This window comes from Emydura macquarii, unplaced genomic scaffold (genome assembly GCF_026122565.2).
Source record: "Emydura macquarii macquarii isolate MOO-44397 ecotype Brisbane River unplaced genomic scaffold, CSIRO-AGI_Emac_v2 contig_2362, whole genome shotgun sequence".
In the NCBI taxonomy this organism is placed as follows: Eukaryota; Metazoa; Chordata; order Testudines; family Chelidae; genus Emydura; species Emydura macquarii.
In genome coordinates this window covers 3,863,945-3,884,830 of record NW_027132499.1, presented here as the reverse complement: position 1 = coordinate 3,884,830, position 20,886 = coordinate 3,863,945, and the positions used below count along the sequence as shown (strand labels likewise).

General features: G+C 41.2%; 1 long non-coding RNA gene across 1 annotated transcript; it reads right to left on the bottom strand.

Annotated features, from left to right (window-relative positions):
* Positions 1–553: 553 nt before the first annotated feature.
* LOC137161620 (uncharacterized) lies at positions 554–19,720 on the bottom strand. The gene is made up of 3 exons (XR_010922142.1): positions 19,646–19,720; positions 1,506–1,618; positions 554–854 (listed from the first exon to the last, which is right to left on the bottom strand). It is a non-coding gene; the product is annotated as an uncharacterized lncRNA (long non-coding RNA).
* Positions 19,721–20,886: the final 1,166 nt, after the last annotated feature.

Sequence of the window (20,886 nt, the reverse complement as noted above, 5' to 3'; positions counted from 1 at the left end):
AAGGCCTAGAAGAGACCAGAAGCTCATGCAGATGAGGTGTTCATTCTTGCCACATAGGACAACTTCACTGCCAAATACGTCAGTGGGGAATGGAATCCCAGACTATGCTTTCAGGGGAAGAGTGTGGGTGACCACCGGTGGCTCCTCATAAGGATTCCAATTGTATCCTGCTTACTTAGAGTTTGGCCAAACCAAGGCCCACTTTCTCAACTTCACCCCACAAAGGGGTGAAAGTTAGGATTTGACTCAGTGAAAAAAAGGTGGAATCATCCCCATGCTTCACACAGGACAGAACAATTTTTTTTTCCTTTGTAAAATATACTTAGCAAACAGAGTAAAAAACTAAATTAGATCCTGTGCCTATTAAAATTTGGGTTTTGCTTGTAGTTTTACAGTGTGTTATAAAATGTGGTAGTCTTAGAATGCTGTCCCATCTTCCCTGGGTAATAGGAAGACCAAGGAAGACTATAAATAGGAGACATGAAATCTTCCAGAGAAGCCTTCAGCATCCTGATTGATAGCACTCATATTAAAGATGATCTGACCCTTAGGCTAAATGTAACTTTTATTTACACACATTCATCCCACTAAAATCAGGATGGTTATATCCAAGTATAGCTGCTTAAGGGTAAGATAGCCAAACACCCCTTCTGATATAGGTAAAATATAAAATTGCTTATTTGGTAGTGCTTACTGGATGCAAAGGGTTTCAGGCTTTAGTACATTTGAGACTTTGTAGTTTCAATCAGTTCAACAAAGGTCATTTAAATAGAGTTGATCAAATCTTGAGAGATCTTCTGTGAAAAGATACGGATATCCATAACAACATGCAGATGAACTGGGAGGAGAGATGACTGCAGACAAATGAAGAAATATTTTATTCATATTACATTTATGTTCTCTTTAAAAAAAGTTAAACTGTCACATTTTACATATGAATATGTTTCTTCTCTTCCCCTGCTCTCATTCATTAGTCACCTGTGTTCCACATTAAAGTAGGGTGGTCAGATCACTAGACTGAATGGACTGGCGCTGGTAACTAAAGAAAGGCCACTTGTCCAAACTAATTTCTTTACATGAAAGATTATGTATAATAGGAAAATCTGCATCATCCAAAAAAAAAAAATCATTTTCATTTCCATTGCCAGTAAAATATGATTAATTCTATTATTTTTAGTGTTTATGCTCAGGAAATGCAGACTGGGGATTGGGACTGCCAAAATGTCTGTCTCCAGTCATCAGTAAACTTTAACTCTGTCTGAAGCCTGTCTTGCTGACAATTAATATTTGAAGTTCAAGACATGCAATTCTGCAACTGTCGAAAATCCTATCTTTCTGGAAACCCTAGCCATAGCTCATAACCACAAATCCAAGTTTATAGCTCTGCATTCTTTTGTAGATGTCCCTCACCATTTGAGAAAACAGTCCCAGGGTTAATAATTTCAAGTACAAGAACAGTGTGTTATATGCCAATTCTTAGACAAGCAACATTATTCAAAATATACCTATACGAAGATAAGATCCTCAGATGGTGTAAAATAGATCTTCACCAATTTACACTAGTTCAGGGTGTGGCCCCATTCTTTGCCTCCAGGAAAAAATAATATCCATTTTATATCTGAAATTTTAAGCATGTCATTTGTAAAATTGAACATAGTTATTTTTGCTTCTGTAGCAACATGTAAAAGCCAATAAGAGACGATTAGGAAAAAAAGTTTCACTATTTCATTAAGTAACCACTTACACCTTTAAGAGGACATCTAGTAAGGGTTACTTGTCTCACATTGAAATCTGAGATCCCTTGCATTATATAAGTCCTAAATTTCCAGTCCCAAATTGTACAATTGTTGCTCATATGGCTGAATGAAGGAGTGCCTGCTCCCTTGCAATGTGGTCTCCCACTCAATGGCTTTGTGACTTTCAGGTTTTCTTGAAGAAGTTTCTTAAAAAGATCTTTTTTATGGTCACACCTGATTCTGTTCCAGCCTGCTAGTTTCACAACTGCTTGGTTATCTGATCAAACTCCTTCCCGGGAACTATCTATCTGTTCCTGCCCATGATAAAAGATCTGTTAGGGCCCATAACAGGGCAGTCTGACTTAGCAGTCAGAGCCAGTGGGTGGAGTCAAGATCACAGTTGGAAGTCATGCCAAAGGTCAAAGCCAGACTCAGAGTCCAAAGTCACGCCAAGGATCAGTCCAGAGGCAGGTGCCATGCCAAAGGTCAGTGCCAGGGTCAGAGTCAGTAGCCACACCAAGGATTAAGCTGGAATTGGAAACAGAAATCATGCCAAATGTCTGGCTGCAGTCAGTCACTGGATTTAGGGCAAGGAAGTAGAAACCACGAACAAGGCACAACATCAGGAAGGAGGCATGAACAAGGATCAAGGTGTGGTAACAGGAACAAGAAGCGGGATCTAGGCAAGGAGGCAGGAATTTGGTCTCAAGGCATGTGGTCAGCAGCAGGTCTAACAACTAGTTGCTCAGACAAGGGGCAGGACAGCAACAGGAAGCTTTATGCCCAGTGGTTTCCAATCAGCAGTCTGCTGCTGGTCACCTGACCTAACTGAGTCAGTGGATGAAGCCTCTCGTGGTGGGATATTAGCTGCAGTACCTTTATCTGATCATCTGGTGTGGTTGTGCAGAGGGTAAGGCTATCTTGTTTGGCAGGCCTATGTTTGAGACCCAAAGAACCTGAAAAGACCTGTGAAGGGGTTTGCTCAAGGCAGGAAGTCCTCCTTGGGCCAGGCATAACGTAAATGTTGTCTTTCAGCACCTGTCTAGCAGCCCTTGCTGATGGTTGCAGGAATGGTCTTCTTTTCCTGTAATTCAACAGGTCACGATTTAGCCCATCCCTTTGAGGTAAAAGAAAGCCCAACATAAAAGAGTCCAGTGTCCTCAAAAAAGGGTCTTTGGCCCCTGGATGTCACATCCTTGCCTTAAGTCTTTCCAAATATAATTATCCCCTTCTCTGGGCTCATGCTACCCTGTCATTGGCTCCCATTTCACCAGGTTTTAACCCAGGGACCCTATAACCTGTGCAATCCCAATCCTTGCTGCTCTTTCCTCTTACTTTCTCCTTGCTCTGTTCCTCCACGGAATGTCTCCAAAGGTTCTCTCCTGCTAGTAGTCCAAATCCTGCCCTTCTTTCAGAGTGTTCACTAGGGTCTGCTTCATCCAAGTGGCCATTTAATGACTCCCCAGATGTTTGCCAGCCTTCTCTAATCACTCTAGGATCCCAAGGATTCTTCTTCTTCTGGGTCTTCCTCCTCACCACCTCTCTATTCCCAGGGAGTGATTGCAGACTCTCTACCTGCAGTCCCTCTTTTTTTTTTTTTAAATGGCAAAGCAGACTTCACGGGATAATCTATATCTTACACCATGTATAATTCTTAAATACCTAATGGTTTATATTTTCTCATTCTGCCCTATGTCTTTCAGGTAATGTAACAATGCCTTCTAATACTACCCCATTTCCCAGATATTTTTACTAAATAATGTACTGTAACATTTGTCACCCTAAGACATTTAAATTCTTCAAAAAGCCTTTCCCTTTCTTTATCAAAGCCCTCCTATACCCATAAAGGGGGATCAATTGTTTCTTCTACCTTACTGGGTGTACATAATCCATCTTTGTGTTCACTGATTCAAAAAAGAGCTTCATTTAAACCACAATGGCCAGTGAGTATTCTAAACAAAATCACTTCATTTTTCCTACCTGGGCCTTAAAATATGTTATCCTCAGCTAGAGGGCACAATTGAAAAAAAATCTTCCTCCTTTTTTATGGATCCAAATTTTTTGGCATTCTTTTTTTCCCCCACAGAGTGAGTGCTTTAATCTCTCATACCAGCAGTTTGCAAATACAGGAGGAAAGCTTTCAATGCAATGCTTTGAATGGTCCAACTGCCCCTTTGAGGAAGATTCCCCCCCCCCCCCCCGTCAACTGAAACACTGTGCTCCTGTGCAATATGAAGGGGAGTTTAGTGAATGAAGTCTTCAGATGTCTGCCACCATCATTTACAACCCAAAACATTGTAAAAAGAAAATGAGGGGCAAAGAAGCCACTTGAAATTGGGTGCACACTGGCAGATAGAAGGTGGAAGGCAAATGGGGTTCCTTCTGAGGTGGATGGATTGCATAGACTTTTCTAGAAGAAAAAAGATAAAAATTATATCCCCATTTAATTCCCAGTGCATGGAAGATTATTATTTTTTACAACACATGCAAGGTTGTCAGTCAATGATGGATCGAACAGATTGCAGTATTACTAGGACCAAGTAAGATTGGATACTTCAGATTGCTGTGGTTGATAAAGTTCTCCCTTATATACTCAAACTTCCTCAACATGACCATCTGTCAGTTCCTGGGTCAAAATTGGAATATGAGGGTAAACACTCAAGGTGACATTTTGGAAATAATGATAGGGATGGTCACTCCCAAACATGTTTCCAGTTTCAGAGAGGCTCTTCTCTATCTTGCCTGCTGTGTACTGAGATGGGATGACCACAACAGCACAGAGAGCTTGCACAACTAGGTAGTTTATGGTCACTGACTTACAAGCTAAAAGATTTAACACTTCACAGACTTTCAGCCCTTCTGAAATTAGAGAGTTATTGATCATGCCAATTCAATCTCTAGCAACGTCAGGTATACTACTCAGAACAGTTAAATCCACTACTGTCTGTGCTAAAGTTAGGGTAAAACTGAATTTTAATTTTCAATCTGGTGCTGGGGATCCCTCTTTCACAAATAATTTGAGGTGGTGATACTTCTTTGACTCTAGAGGAAGTGATCATAGATTTTAAAGCAGTCAGGACCATTATGATCATCTAGTCTGACCTTTTGCAAAACACAGGCCATAGAACCTCATTTATTAATTCCTTTATTGATTGAAGTACCTACTACTATTGAGGGAAGTTTAATTGTAGGCCTCAGAAATGGTACAAAATGAAAACATTCCAAGAAGGTGGATAAGATCTGTATTTTCAGCACCCAATTCTAAGACCACTAACCATAAAGTTCTACAACTCAAACAGTAAATTTTTTCTGTAGACTCCAAGTCTTGTGTATGAACTTAAAAGTGATTATAGAAAATGATAAGATGCAAGAAAAACTTTTCAGCATTACCATGCACCAAAGTATACAACAATTGCTAAGATTCTCCAGAGAAGGAATGGTGGGCTATGATTTTTGGCCTCTACATTGTCCTAAAGACATTTATATAATTGTGACCTTTCATTCATGTCCCAAGGCTCTGGAAATAAAAAAAAGCTAATCTTAAAACCATATCTTGAATGGAGCAGCATCTAAATTGTTCATAAAGCTGCATACCTCAGCCACAAAACATCTGTTAAGGACCTCACTTTTTTTTGGTAAATGTGGAAAATTCATTCCAAACCAAATCTTCAATTTAGACTTCCTGGATTCAACCTAAATGCCACAGCTTTGACCTTTGACATTTCTTGGCCCAAGAGAAAAACTATAACAAATGTGTGTCAAGAGGTGATGACTCTTCCTTCTGTCATATAAAGGAATTTAGCAAGGCTACCAGCATACCTTGGCCCTTCCAAGGGTTAATCAGTCTTCCAGCAACATCCAGAGATGTTTGTTATATGGAAAAAAATCTTTCACCAACTGGGAAGCAAGAATTTCCCTGTTATTCGCTGCTTGGCTGGAATGCTTGTGGTGAGGAGGGGACCTAATGCCAACAGACTCTTTACTCCTTCATAGACTTTCTGACCCCAGAAATGCTAGATAGATGTCTCAAAAACAATCACAGGAGCCTATTTTGAGCATTGTAGTATAAGTACTTTATGAAACTTAACAGTTGCTCTGTTCAGCATAAACATATTACAGCTGTTTTTGATTTAGAAAGCACTCAACAGGTTACCAATGCTTCAGAGCACCCTCATATGAATGGTGTTAGATAACAGTACAGAAGTGTATTACCTGTCCAAACCAGGGAGAAAACTAGTAAGAAAGGATCTACACTGTGGCTGTAAAAAACCTGGAAGTTATATAACCATTCAGTGCATGTCACAGACTGATATGGTGATAGCCAATGGCTTAAAAAGGGACAAAGACCTATTGGAAGAAGCCTCCCATAACTAATCCCTATATATTTTTCTTAGAGTGCGTTATCTGAAAGTAGATCAGTACACCATACTTCAGAAGAATAAGACTGATTTTTACCTCAGAATAGTTTCATAGAAGGCAGCAGTAATAATATCCACTATTATTACTCCTAATTTCTGTATATGTTTTCTCCTTTCCAGTACTCCAGCAAGTGTTGGCAAAGGTACTGAAGCAGTGACTAGAAAAGAACCTTTTTATCTAACCCTACTGGCCATAGAAAATATGGATTAACTTGGTCCCACAGTTCCTGACAGACTTCTATACAATCCTGAGAAAGCTGGCTACAGGGACTCTTGTATGAAGAACACAAGGGCAAGTTAGACAACTCTCCAGTGAACGGTTCTCTGCTGATTGTTTCTGTTGTCAAGAAATCATCACAAAATGCATTGTTTCAGAAGCACACTGTCAAACTCCTCCTGCCTTCAGATTTGAAAAATACAGTCAACAGATCAATACAGTTTATAGGGACTTCATGGATGAATTCAAAATCAGGAAATAAAAATTACCTCTTTTGAATGAAGCATCTAATCCATGATTATTTGGTCTGCAAGCTGCACTGAATCCTGTTTTCCCTGGTGTAATTAGAACCAGAGTATTTTTCAAATGAGTCAGACTAAATATGGCTCCATTTGGGAACTTTTATCTGTGGCTACTGTAAATCACAACTAACTAGTCCTCTTACAGACATGCTAAATTGACATGTCTCTTAGGTCTATGTTGGCCCACTTTATGATGTCTGAATTGGCTCTCCTAAAAACTGATAACCATTTTGATAAATCAACAAAAACATAATAGGATATAAATATTTCCTTTCTGGAAGGACAAAACAGTCAAGAACCCATTTTTCCCTACAAGGCAATAATGTGCATTGGAGGAGTGGAAACAAAGAAGTGTAGCTTGAGGGACACAAGGACATCTGCCAGCCAGGGTCTGACTGATGATGGTGTGTGTGTGTGGGGAAATAAAATGAATATTTTAGGGACTGAACATCAGTAGAGCAAGCAGGGACTGAAGGCTACCAGGCCTACCTATGGAGCAGAAATTGTACTTTCCCACAGGGTGGCTTCTGGAGTGCTTCCTTCACTTAGTATTGGCATCTCTCAGCAGCCAGATCTATTCCTTCTTCCAGCAGCTGCACCTGCTCTCACTAGCTCCTCAAGCCTGATACATGAAGGAAAAAGAATCTCCATGGACTTGTACCCAAGAAACTGGTTTCCTTTGATGATTCAGTGAAATCCTTAAGCCAGCTGATCACTGTATCCATTTTATACACATAATTAGACCTTGTCTACATTAGGACTTTTGGATCTGTGGTTCCCAATGGATGCATCTCCACCAGTGATAACCTGTCTGAGTCCGACCCTAATCAACACTACTTCCATCAAGTGAGCTGCACTCATTGGGCATTATGAGCCTGTAAAATCCTAGTATAGATAAGACCTTAGTGAAAAGGAAGGGTAAGTTAAAATTCTTTGTCCAATTATATAAGTAATAATATGTTTTCTATCAGCTCTTTTCCAAATGCATATTAAATAGAATTAGATTAGGAACCTTCTTGTTTAATAGAGCTGATTAACACCTGCAGAACGAACGAACGAACGAACGCACGAACGAACGCACGCACGCACACAGAGTAGAGTGATTCACCCCCCCAAAAAAAAAAAAAAAAAAAAAAAAAAAGCAAAATTTGTCAAATAATTGATTCAGTGAATAATATTCAACAGGCACTATTGCCAAGTTATACTAATGTGATCTTATTGTTTTATGTCCCTTTCCCTTCCTCCTTTTTGTATTTTAAACACAATCACTATCCTCATCATCAATATCAGCAAAAGCAGGAGTACTGAAAACTGTTCATCAGTAGTGAGAAGTTTAAGTCTTATTTATGTTTAACTACAGCATTAAGAACAGTGGAGAAAAATTTTATTAGAGGTTTTATATAAATCCAATGCCACGTTGTGAAAATAAAATAAAGAGAAAAGACTTGATGGACTAATGCCATAAACGTTTAAGACACAAATTGGTAAAAATGAAAATCCTTGTCTGCTTCGACTGCTCTTTTTTATTGTAGTGCAATGCCCCCTGCAGGAACAAACTGATTCTCATGTTTCCAAACATACTAGAGCTCTCACAGTGCAGCCTGGAACAGTGCATTTCATCCAGTGAAGAAAAGCAATGTTTCCAAGAATTCTGTTAATTGTAAATTATTATATTTGAATCATCTCAAATTTATGACAAACCCACATAAACCAGAAAACCGAAAGAAAAAAACAGCTGATGTAGTCTGCCTGGATCTCACACCACAGTAGAGAGAAGGCACAATAGCATGATTTAATGACAATTTGTGTCCCGCCCTTAACTCAATAGGTCTCTAGAGGTTCAGACTGTGGGGGGAAAATGTGGTGGTACTGTCCTCAAGATTCACCTACAATCCCAAACTTCTGGCTACAATCCCAAATTAGCTGGATGCTTCTTGTCAACTGACAAGTGGTGAAATAGATAATGTTGGGTCAGAACTTTAGCTGTTATAAATTGAAATATCCCTATTCATTGGGGCTACACTGATTTACACCACTGAGAATCTGGCCAACCAATTGTCATTAAATTGTCATTATTCTGTTTCAGCTCATCCACACACATTTTAGGATCAAATGCTGGCCCCCTCTGAAAAGCCCTAATAAATGAGCTTTTCACAGAGGATCTAAAAGGGATAGTGGGGAGAGAGAAGGACCCTCTCCACCTCTAAACCAGGATCTTGGCATGAAGCAACTATATAGCAATGACATTGCTTCAGTTCTTATTTCATCCAAATTCACTGGCCCATCCCTAATCTCAAGGCTAAAATTATGTCAACAAAGATTTTTGGAAAGACAGTGGTCACAGATTAGTTGTTGGGTGAGGATGGAAGCATGGAGGGAAATGGAATGAAGTAACTAGCTGCCATTTCAATCTATGATTGGTGCTGGTAGATGTTTGGAGGCACTTGTTGAAGTGCCACTTCCATGCCCCACACCCCCAATAACCCGTGAGAATGGCACAAGAAGTGCTTTTTGATGGGTGCTGGGACATAATTGAAATATGGTCAGATTGGGCAAGAATATGTTGGCGGGCAATAAAGGGTGATGCAAAAAACACCTTCTCTATCCTTGTGCAACCTACACAAGGGCCTGACACAGTCAAAGTCCCTGCATATCAGAGAGCACACGGACTGCTTCCTCAGTGCAATTCATGGATCTACAGTGCCCCAAAGAGGGTGGAGGAGAGGCAGGGAATTGGTTCCTTTCTGAGCTACTCATTGGGCAGGATAGCTCTGCACTGCTTTTTAATCAGCCAGTTGCTATATGCCACAAATTGTCCTGTAAGAAGCAACTTTCAGAAGAAGGTTTTACTGGGATGAATCCAGAGTACAGTGATCCAGCTGCATGAAGATATATCATTATGAGGGATATTAGAGCTGAGCCAATACTGATCCAACACTTTTTCTCAGTGCAGAATGTCTATGAGCAGATCATGATTACCTTAAATTTGCTATTCAAAGACATTCAATTATTTTGGGGGTGAAAAAGGAATGTTTTTAGCTCTGTGCCTTTTTTATACGTGTATTAAAAATAGCAATTCTAGCTGGTTAATTAGTTGTGATTAGTCTAATGAGTTCCATATTACTGTTTCTTTTCCCCATTAGTTGCTTATGCAAGCACACTCAAGCATGTGAATTTAAATGTAGTGTCTTTGAATGCTCACAAAATTTGTAAAATTTGACTGCATAAAAGTTTTTGGATAACCAACCCAAAAGGCTTGATTTTATAATAAATCTGAAGTCAGTGGAGTTACACTGGTGTGAAACTGGTCCAAAACGGGAATGTGTATGTCCAAAGCCAGTTTATTACAAAGTAAGAATGGAGATTTTGCAATATCCACCCAGCTCTGAGAGATCAAAGGAGGGAGCTAGTACTTGTTTTCTAGTCTACCTTCACAATGAAAAGTGCCATCAGATCGACCTATCTGGATCTATTGAGCGGTCAGTGAAGACCCGCTCAATCGATACAGAAGTCGACGCTGGTAATCCACCCCCTCAAGTGGTATAGCACTTGTCAACGGGAACTGCATTCCTGTTGGTGCAGTGCAGGGAAGATGCTGCGCAAAGGGAAGCACCGCAGTCGACGGGAGTTATGCAAGCTATTCTGAGTAGCTTGTATAACTCCACTCAACTACTGCTGAATCACCGGGTAAGTGTAAATCAGGCCTTAGAGATTCATAGACTTTAAGGTCAGAAGGGACCATCAGGATCATCTAGTCTGACCTCCTGCACATTGCAGCCACAGAACTCACCCACACACTCCTAACCTCTGGCTGAGTTATTGAACTCCACAAATCATGATTTAAAGACTTCAACTTACAGAGAATCTACCATGTATACTAGTTTAAACCTGCAAGTGACCCAGCCCCATGCTGCATAGGAAGGCAAAAAGCCCCTAGGGTCTCTGTAATCTGACCTGGGGAAATTTTACCTTTGAATTCCTTAAATATTAAATCCAGTGACTGGGAAGGAAAACCCACTAAAATGACATCTCTGTAATTGAAAAGCAAATATTTGTTCTCTGAACTATATAATAATCTTGACAAAGAATGATTGGTTTACCACAGAAGCTGAAATGTTAAACAGATGCTACTTCACAAATTAAACATTCTGGTTAGCTCAGCAAAGGCCTAGTGCAAAGACAACTAATGTCCAGTGCAAAGAGTCCGAATAACTCCAGCACACTATAGATCATTATGGAGTGAATCTTTCCTCTCCATAACCTTACCAGTAGCAAGAAATGCACAAAGACACCTGCGAAAGAATTCTCTGTTGCAACTCAGAGCCTGATTCTACTTTCCTTACAGCAGCTATGCTGATTAGATACTGTTGACTTTGATAGATTTACTTATCATTTACACTGGCGTGAGTGAAGAATAAGGCCTATGATGTCAAAGGAGGGAAAAGTTATGTGAGCACATACCTTTAAACTGTGGTCACTCTTCTCCCTTCATATCTTTAGTTCCTTTTCCTCCTCTCTTTTCTTATGTCTCAATCCCTTGAATATTTTTCATGATTTGTTTTAGGCTTTTAAAATATCCTACTGTACCTCTCACTGCGGTCCTACTTAGGCCCCATAAGACTGAGTGCTTGTTCTGACATGAAGCTGTGATGAACTTGAAATCACAAGGAAACCACTTGGGTGGGATGTTGAAGAACTGCTTCTGCCAGAGCCCATGTTACGGTTGAGGTGATCTCTGGTTTGCTTATTAGCAAGTGTGTATGTCCTTTTATTGTTTTTAATTTTTTTCCGTAGTACTTTTACCTTAAGAATAAAATAGGCTTGCATAAGAAGATCTATGTGGTAACTAACTGTGAACGGTCATACGTTAATCATCTCTGAAGAGAAAGTAAGCAGGCCTGCTTGGGTAGCCTGCCTCTGCTGGAAATAACCTAGTGAAGACAGGAAACTGTTCACCCTGAAGAGACATTTCTCTCTCCCTTCTGATCAGGGTGTCTCCTCTCCAGAGAGGTGATAGCTGGAGGAGCTGGAAGCCTGAGAGTGGGTACCCTTGCTGGATCACTGAGGGGAAATACAGGTGCTGTTGCCTTGATCTGTGATAGACAAAAGGGGCCATGCACCACAGTAGATGTTAGAAGAGTTTGCTGCTTTGTCTGCTGCCTACTAGAGGATGAGTTGAGTCCACCAAACAGCTTTTACTTTGTAAACTCTGGTTAGGCTATGATAATGGTGCCAAATAGGAAAAGCCAATGATTTTAAATGCCAACCTCCCCCAGACCATTAGTGAGGAAGATATAAAGCTATTGTTTCTCTAACTTAGATAGCAAAGAGCTAGTTTTGAACACTCCAGTAAAGTGATAGAAAGGGAGATGTGGGGTTTTGGAGGCCTTTTTCTGCTGAAACCTATTGCTGTGCCCACACTATGATGATTTCCTTCTTGCTACCACTGGTTCAGCACCACCTGTTGTAGCAATTGTGGAAGTGCTAGTGTGGGATATGTTTTTTAGGAAACAAATCCCAGTAGAGACAAGGATTAACATCACATTTTAAGGGGGGGCAGGGAGGGGAGGGGAGGGCATGGGAAGAGCTCATTTTAATATGTCAGCTTTTCAAAATATTTTGCAGGGGTGGAGCCAGGTTAAGGAGTATGGAACCCTGGGCCCAGAGAAATGTAAAGACCTCTAAAGGTTACGATGAAACAACCGATGTGTAACATTGCTATTTCAGACACTGCTGATTCTCTCCACAGTGCAAAGTCTCTGCTGCTGCTCCTGGCATGCTAAATCAGCACTGTGGCTGCTGGTGGAACTTATCAGTGACTAAGATAGATGACTAAAATCCTTTAGAAACAATACTAATAAATAACAACAGGCCTGGAAGCAGTGACTATAGCTTTTAAACTAATGTACCCCTTGGCACCTTGGACAATATAAAATTTATGAACCGTGTCATCCTGGCCATTAGAATAAAAAAAGGTCATCCTGGCCTTGACTTCACATTTATGGATAGGTGGTAACATTAGATTCACTTTTTTTCCTGGCAGAATATTTTTAGTATTAGAAATAGTTTAGGAATGTTCAGCAATCTCACCAAAGAATTTGGTTACTGATCTGATTTCTACAAAAGGTACAAAACAGGGATGTGTCCATGTGCCTTCCAAATGTAACTGTAGCAAGGTGCTGTGGTCTTTCTCTGAGCCTGGGCCCGAAGAAGGGCCATGACATCCCTGCTGGATGGATCAGGACACTGCAGGCCACAGACCCCAGGAGCAGAGGGGTGGAGCCGAGATAGGAAGGGGAAGTAGAAAAGGCTGGCCTAGGAGCTCAGTCAGGGGGAAGCTGCTGCTGCTACAGAAGGATGCTCCTTCCCTGAGGCTGTGGTTGGAGCCCGACCCAGGCCCTGCAGAGGGGCAGCGTGAACCCTCCACTGACCGGAGCCTCAAGGGCCTGCCAGGGCTACTAGGCCCTAGTGACTGGGAAGATGTACTGGAGACCGCTGACTGGGAGGGAACCTCCAAGGCTAGCCACGACCTAGAGGAGCTGCCCATTGCCTGGGACCCACCAGAGCTGCCTGAGCCCTGTGTGCTGGAGGACCCACCAGGGCCCTGTGACCTGGAGGAGCTGCCACCACTGACAGCCCTAAGGAGTTTCCAGACCTGCCGCCGGCCACCGGTGATGGACTGATGGGACTCTCTAGCCACCTACCCTGGAGAATCTGAGGAAGACCCCTGGTTCCAGGTTCCCGGGTTCAGGGTGGAGGAAGTCACCCGGGCAGCTGACTATAGTCTGGCTGAGCTTACACTCACACCAGTGTCAGCGTGTTGTGGCTGGAGCTCTGCTGACCCAGTGGCAGAACCTCTTGCCACTGGTGGGGCACTGGGCTGGGACGCAGTGGTGTCGTTCAGCCTGCGTCCCCCTTCCCTAGCCACCCCGGGAGTGCTTGTCTCCTCTGGGCCTGCAGCTGCAGAGGATACAAAGTGTTGGGGCTACAGACTCTTTTCCAACTCTTCCCTGCCCAGTGGCTATAGACTCTTGCAACCTGCTAACTTTCCCCTTGGAGCCAGGTGCTGTGGACTTCCTCAGAAGCCTGGGCCTGAGGAAGGGCTGCGGTACCCCTGCTGGGCGGATTCGCCAGCTTACAGTGACCAACATTATCAGGTATCTCAGGATCAAATTGTGCATTGGTAATGAATTCTTTTTTCATATGATTGGTTTAGTCCTTATAAAATCATAGCCAGGCAAATATTGAAGTTGATCACAGTTCATTTGTCAATATGGGATCAGTCCATCTAATTAATTTTATCTCTCATATGTTAAATATTCTGGTGTTTGCTAGTGAAATGTCCCTATTAAATCCATAAATTGCATGTTTTTAAAACAGGTACTGTATTCTAAAACTTTCCATCATTTGGTAAATATAGAAAGCTAAATCAAGAGGCATTTTCGCTAGCCAGACATCTGGGAGGTATTTTCTTACTAGGCTGTGGTATTTGTTTAGCAATCATATATTTCTCTTTATTTAATAGACTATGATAGGTGCATCATATACATCTAAATGTACTTAAAAAGGAATTTAAGAGGAACATAATAACTTAAACAAGAAAATTAAGCACTCCAACTAGATCCTTATTGTTCCTCATCGGAGGGCAAGTCTGAGAGTGACAGTTAAGGTGAGGGCACAACACACTTATCTTCCCAAAACCTTAGGAGCACGGAAATAAGTTAAGGAGGAAAGAATTGTCCTTTCCTTACTGCCTTCATACTACCTAAAACACTGACAGCATACTCCAGTGTTCTATGATGCTTTCACTCGCATCTCCAAGAGATGTGCAAAAAATCAACATATACCCCAGCTTCATCAAACTTGTGTCCAATGCAAAACTGTACCAATGACCTCATGTGCTTTCATATCAGTAGATCAGCACATTGCATTGTCACACATTCCATGCACTTGGAAAGTTTTGAACAGCTTTGGTCTTCCTCAGTGGCTAGCTCCCCAGAGTCAGTGAAAAAGGGAGCCTCCCCTACCTAGGAATCAGAGGGAGAAACTGTGCTTTTGAAGTTGCTCCTGATTATGTCGACCCCGATGGAGAGTGTGAGATGCTGTGACATGACTCTAAATTCTTTGTGTCTAACATTTTTATCCTCATTTAAAAGTTACTAAAAAAGTAAGTACAGCAAGAAAAAGGTTATACTGTCACACATCCAAACATGGAGGCTATCAGTGGAAATGTTCCTCTGTGATGGAATCTGTGCTATCACTTAAAACATTCTGGAGCTTCATATGGACTTGTGTAAATTGGATATAACCAGGAGCAGCCGTAACAGCAGGGTGCATATGCCTACATTATACCAGCAAGTCTGCCTGTTGGTCACCCCCTTCACTGGAAACTTTCAGGCATACCAATGCAGGATACCTGCAAGTATGACAACCAACATCTAGGACATCTGAACTGATGACCTGCAGAGCTAAAAGCGTAAGTCTTTACAGTGTGCACTAAAAAGCCAGTCTCTCAAGCTGCAATTTGTCACAAACTCATGTCCTCTGTGTATTGGGCACAGAAGAAATCAAAACACACTGACCTGTAGATGATCTCACACACAAAAAAAGTGTGATAAATGACTGAAACACACGCATTTTGGTGGTTCATGCCACAATTTACAGATAATCATAGTGTTTAGGTACAAAATCTGTCAGCCATTTCAATGTGTAAACCACACACAACCCACATAGATCAGCAGCAGAATCCCTGATCCATTGCATCCCTAATTTAAGCATTTATTATTTTAAGCACGAGAGTAATTACTAGCCCTTTTATGAACCAGCCACTGAAGGAGGACTAGACAGACTTTCACAGAATGTTACCAAAATATTTAGTAGTTAGCAATGACTATTGGTGATCAGGGATCACCTGAATTCAGTGGTTGCATAGGATAACCAAATGTGGTCTAGTCACTCTGAAGGCAATGTTGTACAGTGGATAAAATTGGGGGCTTCCATGTTAAAGACCTGGATTCTGAGCCTGCAGCCATCATGTGTAAAGTACTCCACTAATCAATTTAAAAGATGAGGAAGAAGTGGGTGGGCTTATCTTGGTGTACATACTTTCTGTTATGGCTAAAAAGTTATGAAATATTCTATAGACAAATGCTACTGCTGTATAACTGGTATTCCAGAAACCAGCTCATGAGCAACAATGTGGACAGGGAACAGATTTCTTAAAAAATGAGAATCCAGTGGAAAAAGTCACTGGAAAGGGTGATTTTTTGAAACTATCACTTCATTTTTCATCAAATCACCACTATCCACAGTAATTGCAGGATCTCTTTCTAGAGTGGTAACAGCTAATTGAGAACCCACCATTCTTTATGTGTAGCTGAATTTTTTTCCAATGTGCATTACTTTGAATTTCATCTTCCATTTTGTTGCCCAGTCACGTGGTTTTGTGAGATTTCTCTGTAGCTGTATGCTTTGGACTAAACAGTCTTGAGAAATTTTGTATTGTCTACAAGCTTTGCCACCTCCTATTTACCCCCCTTTAAAAAAAAAAAACACGAAACTGTGACATAAAATTAATAGAAACAAATGATTCATGTGATGAAAGTAAGTACTGTTTACTAGATAGAGACAGATCGTTTATGAATGGGTTGAACTGCAACGGTCCCAGTACTGATCATTGGGAGACTTCTCTATTTACTTCTTTCAATTGTGAAACTGACCATTTATTCTTAACCTTTGTTTTCTATCTTTTAACCAGTTTCTGATGTATGAGAGGACCTTACTCCTTATCCCATGACTGCTTACTTTGCCTATGAGTCTTTGGTTTGGGACCTTGTCAAAAGCTTTCTTAAAGTTCACGTACACTATATCAGCTGTATCACCCTTGCTGAATCCTTCAAAGAATTCCTATAGAATGGTGAGGCATGATTTCCCTTTACAAAAGCTATGTTGACTCTTCCCCAACATACTGTGTTCATCTATGTGCCTGACAGTTCTGTTATTTACTATAGTACTAATTTGCCTGGCACTGGAGTTAGTTTTACCAGCTGTAATTGCCAGGATTACCTCTGGAGCCTTTTTTTTTTTTAAATTGGCATTACATTAGTTATCCTCCAGTCTTCTGGTAGAGAAGCTAATTTAGGGGATAGGTTACACATGAGTTCCTTCAGCACTCTTGGGTGAATATTATCTGGTCCTGGTGACTTATTACTGTTTAATTTATCAATTTGTTCCAAAACCTTCTCTACTGCCACCACAAGCTGGCACAGTTCCTCAGATTTGTCTTCTAAAAAAGAACTTTCAAGAATAAGGCTGACTTCATTCTGACCAAAGAATTGAAGACAACCTGCTAAAGAGGTCATCCAGTGCAATATGAGAAATGATCTGACAGAATCTTTCATTTGGCAATGTCTTGTAAGATGCAGTGTTTGGATTTTTTTTTTTTTGGAGGGGGGGGATTCTTTTTTTAAGACAAAGTAGTGTCTAAACTTTGGTATATAAAATACATGAGCAAACACATTGTGGTGATATGAGATGACAAAGAATACATCTTTAAAGGTAGTAAGAGGCAAGACTTTGTAGTAAAAAAAAAAAATTCCTAGGATAAGAAACTGGAGAACGGAAAGTAGATAAATGCAGAGTAACAGGAATATGATACAAGCACAATGAAGCATATAGGACCTTAAGTCAAAAGACCACAGAACTTTACCATAGATGGGAAGATCATTGAACAATCTCCAATGAACAGCTGGAAGAAATTAAGGAAATTGGGTCTGGATTATATCTGAGAAAATAAATCATCTAAACAAACCATACATTCCACTGAACTAAAAACAATGCTTATAACTAATCCATGAATGTGTGATAAAATTCAGACACAGTCCATGAGCAAGAAATGACAGCACACACTGCTACCCAGAGAAATATTCAGACGAGAACAGTAGAGATGACACTACAATGAAGTCTCAATGTATAGCAATAAAGAATCTACTGAAATAATTCAGAAAAGTCAAGAAATAACTAGGAAAACAAAAGAAGCAGTCTTGAATAAACACCTGGGGAACAATGGAAAATATAGAACAGTGGCTCACTGAGTATAACAACTCTATCCAGACACAACATACCATGAATTTCACTTTGCTTCAGGCAGAGTCTTTGAAATGGACTGGAGCATTATGTGAGTGCAAGAGAAATAGTGTCTGGTCACCACACCCATGTAAAGAATGTTGGCTTGGACTACAATCCGTTTTGGGGCCTTTAAGTTTTCAACATTGTAAATTAAAATCCTAACTTGGTTTCTTCTTGCTTCTTTGTTTCAGGGCTACATATGGTCAAAGAAAGAACTGTTATGTAACAGTGGGCCAACATTAATGGGCTCTTCCATTCTTCTGTTAACCACAGTCATCCTTACAAACATCCCTCTGATTAAACATGTATTGTGAAATTCACAAGAAAAGAGATGACTTGTTAGAGAAGAGATGAGGTAATGTACACGTGGGGTTGATGCAGTCCTGGCCTTCATCTTCCCTGTTATATGCAGAACATGCACATTTTATTAATTTGTCTCTCTATTAGACACATTGGAAAGTCCCTATAATCTTTCAACTTCCCCATGACGGGAGTAAAAAACAAAAATATACAGCCTGATTGAGTCTATCATTGTAACACTGCGCCAGCTTACCTAGATATCTCTATGTTCGGAGGGCACATTTCATGCCAGTATGGAGCCCCATCTGCCATCTATGGCAATACTTTAGGACAATACTGCAACGCTGTCTCAGCCACTTTTTTTTTTTTTAAATAGTCCTGGCTACCTTGGGGAAAGTGAATCGCTGAAGTGGGACTTTTTGTAATTTTTGACAACTGCTATGTGTGCCTCAATTTCCCTCTGTACTTTGCATTGCTACTCAGTGGAGACAAAAGGTTAAGTCGGCTCTTGGGTAAAACGAGACACTGGGTGTGTCACCTTGCCTGTAATGCAATGACTGGGTTGTTAAGAAGCTGGTTGGAACCTACTGAAACCAATCCCTAGCACTCCAGAATTCGAAAAAGTCCATGGGAAATACCCAATTATCAGAACATTCACACCTAGCAGACAGAGACCAAGAAAGAGGAGATTTCTCCTACACACACACACACACAAGAAAGCTGAGCAGAGGCCAACTCAAGAACAAAGGCTGAGAGGTGACAGGGAATAAAGAGTTGGCTTTTGGGAGAAGTGGGGCTTCACTCACCTTGAACAAAGACAGAGCATGAAATGGAGTCCATAGCAACATGGCTGGCCAAATGCACTGGCTTAGTCAGATGAATTATGTCTTCACCTTTATTTCTCTATGCTACCCCCAAGGTCTTCCTATGCTGTGTTCCAGCAGACTAAACCCCGACTCTCTTCTGAAAACACTGCTTGGTGCCTCTACAAATACTTGCTGAGGTGGACTGGTCCCTGAAGAGGGTAAAAGTCTCTGACTAAGAGTCTATCTCAATTGGACAGACTGGAAGAGATCACCATGTGAAGCAGGAGTGCTGGAGCCCAGGGGCTGTCTCAGAGGCAGTGAGACTGCAGGGCCTGCACTGAAGGAAGAGTGGGATCCTTCAGGGGTCAGCCACCCTGAAGGGGCTCCTCCAAGAGACTGTTTAAAAAAAAACCAGGTCAGGGTTCTGTCATGGATCCACAGCATCTGTGCTAGGTTTCAGCTTTTAATGTCTTTAAAGGCATGCAGTTATGTCCGTGTGGCAGGCAGCCGACTTCCCCCAGTGGGTCTCACGCTTTGGTTGCTTGTAGTGGGTCAGGGCATCTCTAGTCACCCCATCTTCCCCAAGGAAGGGGTAGGGACCCAGCCCACCCACTCCTCTGGGTCCCAGCCCAGGGGCCCTATGAGAAGCACCTAGGTGCTGCTGGCACCGTGTTCCCAACTGCACTTCTCTTCCCCTGGGCTAATTTTCCCCCTCCTTCTGGCTTCTTGAGCCTGGTACCTTTCTCCAGCCTGTTCCTCCACAGAATCTCTGCACTTTGGTCTGTTCCTCCTCACAGCACAGCACTCCTACTCCTCCCAGCTCATACCCTGTCTGTTGGGGGGGGGGGGGGGGGCAGAGGGCTTTTATGGAGCACCGGGCTGGTCCCTAATTGGCTCAGCTGCTCCTAATTGCCCCCTAACGAGACTCAGCTAATCTGCAGGGAACAGAGCTCTGAGCATTCTGAGGCTTACGTATCTGCTGTAAATCACTTTCCTACAGCCTTCTGCCCTCGCTATATCACACCCCCAAATCATAGTCAAATTCAAATTTCTTGGAAAAAAACAAATAAAAATAAACGGAACACATTTACAGTTTATTCTGATTTAGATCTGACAGGCAGAATACAAAAACTATAAAAGTTAAAAATCTGTATAATAGTAATTTTGTCCTATGTTCAGATTCTCCGTTTGTAGATTTCTGTGAGCCTTTGCAATGTTATAGCTTTTTTCCCCGACTGTAACATGTAACAGTCAGTCAATAACTGGCCTCTCTCAGGGGCAGCTTGCCTAATTCACAACATTACAGGGAGTAGAAGCCTGCTTCCCTCATAAGGCATTGGAAGCCAACAGTTTGAGGAGAGGCAGGAAGTACTTTAAAGTCAACACTTCTCCTAATTAAATCTAGGTAGAAGGAATATTGGAGGGATCATTGTCCAGTTAGTTTTGGTCCTGTGTGTCTATCACATCAAAGGAAACTTCCATTTTAAAATGCCAGCTGATATCAGGGAAGGAACAGTAGCAGCAACAGTTCTGGCCAAGGGATATGGGATTATTCGTCAATATGTCCTTCTATTTACAGATCAACTCATTTGGCTGTCATCATTAAATATAGTGTCTGTAATATGGTGTCTTAGGCAAATGCATAGTCAGCTATCCCTTTGGCCTTCAAATGACACTTTCTGACAGAGCAGAGCATGGAAGCAAAGGCTAAATTATAAAATGTTCACCAAGTATGTCCACAGGCACAAGACACACAGCTGTCCTACTCTGATTTATTCTATTTTTGAAGAAAAAAAATAGCTCTCTAATTAGCAGATTTATTTTAATGATTTTTTTAAAAAACCCTTGCCTTTCTTTCACAAGCCTGGTGAGCTTTCTCACCATATACCCTACTATATTATCAGGGTTTTCTACTGGGGTTAGAGTCAACCTCTTGTTCCAGGGGAAAAAATTGAAATATGAAAGATTCTAATCATTACT